The 6903-nt window shown below is 34.8% G+C and overlaps 1 non-coding gene across 1 annotated transcript; it reads left to right on the top strand.

Moving 5' to 3' along the window:
• Positions 1–3894: 3894 nt before the first annotated feature.
• Trnam-cau lies at positions 3895–3966 on the top strand. Its single transcript has one exon. It is a non-coding gene; the product is annotated as a tRNA-Met (tRNA).
• Positions 3967–6903: the final 2937 nt, after the last annotated feature.

The following is a 6903-nucleotide window of genomic DNA, read 5'->3' as shown; positions in this document are numbered from 1 at the left end:
GCTATTTTTCGATGGGAGCAATTTTCCGAAATTTTTTTTTTTTTCGAAGTCAAAATTTTTTAATTTTCGATTTCGTCGCTCTCGGTTCGGTGTTCTGTGTACGGAGATGCGCCGACAAATGGAAGGGGGCGACGAGCGTCGGTGGACGTCGACGGCGTCGTGGGAAGGCGCGCGCCCGAGGAGGGGCGTCGTTTTGGAGGTTTTCGCGTCGCTCCGTTCCGACGTCTTCGATGTGGAAAAAGCGGAGCGGTTTTCTGTCCCTATTGGTAAAAAATTATTGTATGGAGCGCATACGTGTGTGATTTGCTATTCCGATTATCTGTAAAAAGAAATCTTTTGTAATTTTTTCGTGTATAATACATTTTTCTTTCAGTATAGAGTGTTTCTGTTTATTTATTAACATATTTGAAATGAATAAGTGAATTTCATAGAATAGAACAAATTGAGACTTAGTAAAATCAAATTTGAATTTAACAAATTCAAATAGGGTAAATGCACTGGTTCTCGACTAATTAACAGAAACATCGATTTCGAGCACGATTTTTTCACACATAAACTTATTAAATTTTAATGATGTTGGTGTTCATCGATTCTTTGGAGGGTTTTAAATGATTTGTCATATAATTTTAAGCGTTTTTTTCGCATTAAACCTTTGAAATGTGAAAACATAAAGAAAATCTCAATAACCTTCGGTTCACGACCACGGCGCAGAGTTCTCGACCATTTTTGTGTTAGTTTTCGACCACTAATAATAGTAGCCGCTCCACTCAAAAATTTCATATAAAACTTTAGAGCGAGATGAGTGATTAGTACTTACTTTCGTACCGTACAATCGAAATCACTACCTATCACTCAGATGGGTTTCAGATGAGGTAATTAAGTAAGAAACATTCGGAACGTAAAAAAAAATATTTTGCAGAAGTTTCCACTTTCTATAAATATTTCAAAATAGCAACTCATACAACATTCTTTGGTTATTTTGCTCTTAATATCTATTTAGAAACTAATGAGTAAATAAAATATAAATTACCGACCACCAGTGGTCGAGAATTAAGTACAATCGAATTGGTTCTCAACCGCGAATAAATGAGAGGTAGAAATAAGTGTTTCAACGTTAATTTGGTGGTCGCAAACTTATATTCAGAAAGTAGATAAATAAATGAATCAGGATATCGAAAAAAAAAAACGAAAATGATCCAACAGAAATATATCGGTTGAAATAAACAATTATTGAAGTGACATATTGGTTTTCTACCACTTTGGTCGAGAAATGAAAGATACAAATTTTCCAATACCAGTTCGTGACCGTCGAATATTGAAGAAAAAAATATACATTTATTTGCTTTTTGATTGAAATACACTTAAAAATATATCTTATAGTTCATATGGAACAAAATATACACACATAATTCATTTAAAATAAGAAATAATTACTGTTTTCTGGTCACATATCACAAAGAACTTTTCTAAGAGAGGACGAGAAAGAACGCGAAAACTTTGACCGATACCCCTACTATGCAAACTATCTTGGAAGGATAGAATGGTCAAGAACACGTACGGCGGAAATATTTTGCACTACATGATATATTTTTATTATTATTTTATCTGAAATCACGGAATGGTCGAGAGCCAGTGCATTTACCCTAGGTAATTAACAAATTCAAATTTTGAATAACTAAGTTCAAACACATTCAAATTGAGTATAATCAATTTCAAATTGGGGCATTTATTGCTATTTAATTTAATTTTTTCTATGAAACTCAAGCGAATTTTTATGTCAAAAGGAGCAGTGAACAAATCTATACTGGGGTGATGCTCTTTATCAAAATAAAAATTGAATAAATGGTTTCAAAACTAGATTTCCTCTATGGATCGCAATGATCTGTATTTTAATTGATTCCGCCACCTTTCTTTCTAATATACGGCATGTTTTTGAATCAAACTTTTGCTATACTGCCGTCACTCGTTATTTACATTAGACATAAGAAAACTTAAATAAAAACTTATACAAAGAATTTACATAGAAATCCCGGACAAGGTACTTTAGATACCACATAAGATTGGATAAAGGTGTTGAATCTTTTAAATTAAAAAAATTAACCGTGCAGTTTTTAGATTATCAATGCCAATTTCGAAAGATCGAGCTAATATAATGATTGAGATCAGAAATAAAAAGGAATCCTCAAAATTTCTTGAATCTCACTATACAGATGTATCTACATATACGTTTTTCATTCTATAGTATGAAAAAATGTTGAGGAAACAAGCGTGGTCCCAAGGGGGGTCAAGGGGGTCATGACCCCCCACCGCCGAAAATAGAACTGGCTAACACTTAATATGCGATTCAAGCAGACAAGGTACAAAATGGTCCCATAAGAAAAAAACCTTGGAGCCCATAACGGCGAATCCCACCCCCCCCCCCCCCCAAAATTTAAGGCCACCCTTGTCAGGAAAGACACTTTTTTTGTCTTAAAATAAAAAAGGTAATTTTATTAATTAATATTCGTTCAAAAACTTCACCACTTAATTATTTTCAGCCATCTCTCTAAACTTCAACATTATAAATCACTCGACCACTTGAAATTGTTTAGCAGATTGCGTTATTCGGAAAAACGTACGCAAACATTAGGTTGGACTCTTTCATATCACTCTTCCAAAGCTCGAAGAGCTTGTGAGGAAGTTAAATGCAAAATTATCCCTAATGGTTTCTCAAAAAAAATTGCAATAAATTAAAGCAGCACAAAATCCTGTGTTATTATTATTCTTAACATCCAAACACAATTGACCATAATCTACGTCCACACTGTACATACCTACGCATGTACAAATGATTCAGCCGAAGAACTTTTTCAGACTAGTCAAGTATTTCATGCTGATAAAACCTTATTATCTTCTCTCGAATCGAAACAGCCAGGAAGTAAGAAGAACGGAATCTTGTTCTTATTACTCACACTGACAAGTATAAAATTATCTTCCACTCCATACAGACTTTCAGCATTATGCAATTCTGGTCTAATAGGGATGGACTTTCTGGACTTGAGGGACTAATTTGTTACCAGTCTTGAGTGAGGTGAATATATGAATAGGAGGTTGAAGAGAGTAAGTTCAGGTATTGTATTTACCGGCTTGACTTTTACCGACAATGGTTTTAGAGCATTGTTAAGTGAATTGGCTTTTATCCTATTAATTTAATACTACTATGAAATATCGGAGATAACCATCTAGATTCTAGAATGAATAAACATTATCAATAATTTTGGTGAATAGTTATTGATCTCAAACTCAGCCTTGGAGAGTTAATATAATATTTATCCAACAAAACAGATTATCATTTCATACGCAATTGAAATCATGAGTAAAGAAAAAATGGTATGTGTAGGTATAACAACATAAAAGAGAAATTTCGATGAAAGTTTGAAGTTAATACCAACTTGAAAAATAATAAAGGAATGACTCATTTTCCAATAAAAAAATCTTAGCTTTTACTTATGTCGCAAGAAGGTCATGATGGTTTTTTAGCGGCAAAATTTTGACGAATGTTATGACATTCAATTTTGATGTAATGAAGATATGTAATTCCTTACTGTAAAATAAGTATTTGTCTCAACTTTTCATGATTTTATCATAACAAGTGAGCGAAATTGCCAAAAATGAACAAACTGAAATGAACTGTGAGAGAATTTTCGTAGAAACAAAATTTTGCCGCTCAAAAAAATTATTTCGTTCTCTCCGAAATTACACTTCACTCAATGAGTCCCGGGTCTAACCAGTTAAAAACAACAGTTCGTTAAACCAGTTTTCGTTCATTCGGAACTACCAATTATATTCAACAATTTTGCAAGAGCGTGAAAATTTGGAGTCCATTGAAGTGACGAGAAAGCTTAGTTTTCAACAAGCAGAGTGGCGCAGTGGAAGCGTGCTGGGCCCATAACCCAGAGGTCCGTGGATCGAAACCACGCTCTGCTAAAACTTTTGCCTTCGTGATCTCTTCATTCACAGAACCTGTAGCTTATTTTCATTTTGATCGTACCAGATAGAAGAGATAACTTGAGTTCTCGACCTGAAATACATATAATAAGGTATAGGTGAGAAATGGCGGACAAAAAAATATATAAAAATGTACAATTTGATTCAAATATCCTGATACAGCTTTAACTCAAGTTTTGACACGCATCTTGGTACTAACAAAAAAAAAAGTGGTATGACACTGGGTGATATAATATATGTATATGTGCTCCAAGCCCTGTACTTATTGGGTTATATACCAAGACGATATGTTTTCAATCAAATGACATATTTTTCATAAATGCATTTTTCTTCAACCTATTTCCAACATTATCGAAAAAATAAAGTAGATTTTTTAAGGAAAAATGTGTTTTTATTGGTTTTTGTTAGCCCTGTTCTTCACAATTTTATAACCTTTTTCCTGTTTCGAATTATATTTTAATGATATTTCTACACTTGTAAAGCATGGATAATAAGAATTGCGGTTAACATTTCTAGGAAATTTCCATTACCTATATCCGAAACAAGATACGCTCGAACTCAACTGACAAAAACCATATGACGAATGGACATAACTTAATTTTAGTATTCATATTTAGTGTTCAGGACCATCTGTTGATTCCCTAGTGACAATATGGGATTTAGACGTAGGTATTCACTTGGTAGAAATGTTGAATAGAAAAATTGTGCACAGATGATTGTCGAAGAGTGATTTGACCTTCATCATCATAAAAACTTCATGATTGAGAGTTATCAGCGAGTGAAACGAATCAATTTGGGTATGCATTTCTTCTTATTCACTAGGATTCATTCATTAAAATTGGGAATTGGTGTTTGAGCTGTCTCTTGTTTATTCAAATGCTGAAGAATTTCTGGAAGTAATGGATAAAAAGTGAAAATAAAGAATCCTATATCCTACTGAGATGTTGAAATTTGAAGTAAATTTATCATTTGCTTTAAAGTTTTCGTCTTTTTGAAATACATAATGATTTTATCCCTTTTTCAATGAGGGTAATAGAGAATTCTGTTTATATTGGTTGGGCTGCAATGTGTGTACAGGCAGCTTAGTAAAGGTGGTTTGGAGATTTTTATTGCAGAGAATATTGACAAACGCAGAGGAGCGGAACAACCTTATGCTGTTTTCAAGAATCAAGGCTGCAATATGAAAAGGCGATCAGCAAACTGGGTCGAATGGTCACCCCTCAAATAGAAACACCCCTAACACCTGCTCACTTTCAAATTTGTTCACAATACGGCAAAAAATATGCTCCGATTTTGATACAACAATCTTTAAACGTTGTTCTAAGCATGATTGAATGGTAAAACCTTCTACACACAAATAACTTAAGAAATGTCAAAAAAATAATAAGGGTCGGCATTATAACCATTCCAAATCGTATCACTCACATTGGAAAATCCCTAACTAATAAAATTATTGCATAGATTCACTTTTCTGCCGTAAAAAATTATTAAGTGCACGCAAGTGAAAGCGGAAGAGTCCTTATTTGCGCAAGCTCGTAGGAGGATAGTTATTTTCCTGACAAGTGCGGAAAATGGTACTTTCCCGCACGAAACTGCCGTTGGGCGCGAAGCGGAGTTCGGTCAAGCAGTTGAGTGCGGGAAAGATAACTACTTTCTGCAAGAGTTAGAAACAATGTTTTTTCTACAAGCGCTTGAAATAAATTGAAACTCAAAAGATTTAATTAATTATTTACATAGACATGAATGAAAGACGTAATTCTGCATGTCGTTAACATATTTTCTTCGAAGAGACATGATAGAATTCAATTTATTCTTCAGTATTTGCGTGCGAAAAAATCCACTTCTATTCTTTCCCGCACGCATATGCATTCGGAAAAGAAATAGCATGGGTTTTTTCCGCACTGTGTGAGAAAGTTTTTCTTTGTGGCTCAAAATGCGTGTGGAAAAAGAGTTGCGTGCGCACGCTCGTAGGAAAAAAGTAATTTTTCCCATTCTCTACTCAATCAGTACCGAACCCGTAACAGATCCAATCAAATAAGGAATGAATAAGACCGCGCCAGGTGAAAAGAGACCTTAAACTATTCAACGCGTCACGATCCATCAGTCGTCAAACTACTCCGCCTCCGAAGCCGGCAATATCGAATCGAAACCGTAAAAAAACCGGGCCCGAAATTGGCCGCTGCGGCCAATTACGCCGCATTATACATAGTTAAGGCCGACGCCGGCCGCGTATTTCCCTTTTTCGTGGATACTGGCAAATAAAGTTACGTCCCGAAACGCGCAGTTATGTGGAAATTAAAGTGCCAGCAATTATTTTTTTTTTAATTTGTAAAAATGTTGTTTCAGTTTAACTTTTTCGATTATGTATTGATTTGACTCTCTGTTGACGGTTGACTAACTTTTGCGGAAAGTATCATTCCAGTACTCAACTGCAGTTTCTGCACTTCTTAGGAAAATAACTACGACCGTGCGCAAATTAGTACCTTTCCGCATTCATTTGCGTGCACGAAATAATTTTTTCCTACTAGCGTTTCGAAAGTATTACTTTCCACACGCATTGACGTTTGGAAAGTAGTAATTTTCCAAATTCGTACGGAAAAAAACCCCTGCTATTTACTCTTCGCACGCATGTGCGTGCGGAAAGTGAATAGCAAGGGTTTTTTCCGCACGCAAATATTGAAGAGTTGCATCAATCATAAAATTTTGGCATGTCTTTATGCGCAAATCATAAAATTCAAACCATTCTCTATGCAGCTAAGCGCATAAAAATATAATTTCCTATAATGTTAGTAGGTATCAAGACAAAAACGAAAACTCTCTATGAAAGTGTTTCATTTACGCTAGTAGGAAAAATATTGTTCCTAACTTGCCTTTTCCGCACTTAACCGTCAACTGCACTCTCTTGCTGAAAAGTAT

The sequence above is a fragment of the Harmonia axyridis genome, chromosome 1 (genome assembly GCF_914767665.1).
Source record: "Harmonia axyridis chromosome 1, icHarAxyr1.1, whole genome shotgun sequence".
Lineage (NCBI taxonomy): Eukaryota > Metazoa > Arthropoda > Insecta > Coleoptera > Coccinellidae > Harmonia > Harmonia axyridis.
This window is presented reverse-complemented; position numbering and strand designations above follow the sequence as displayed.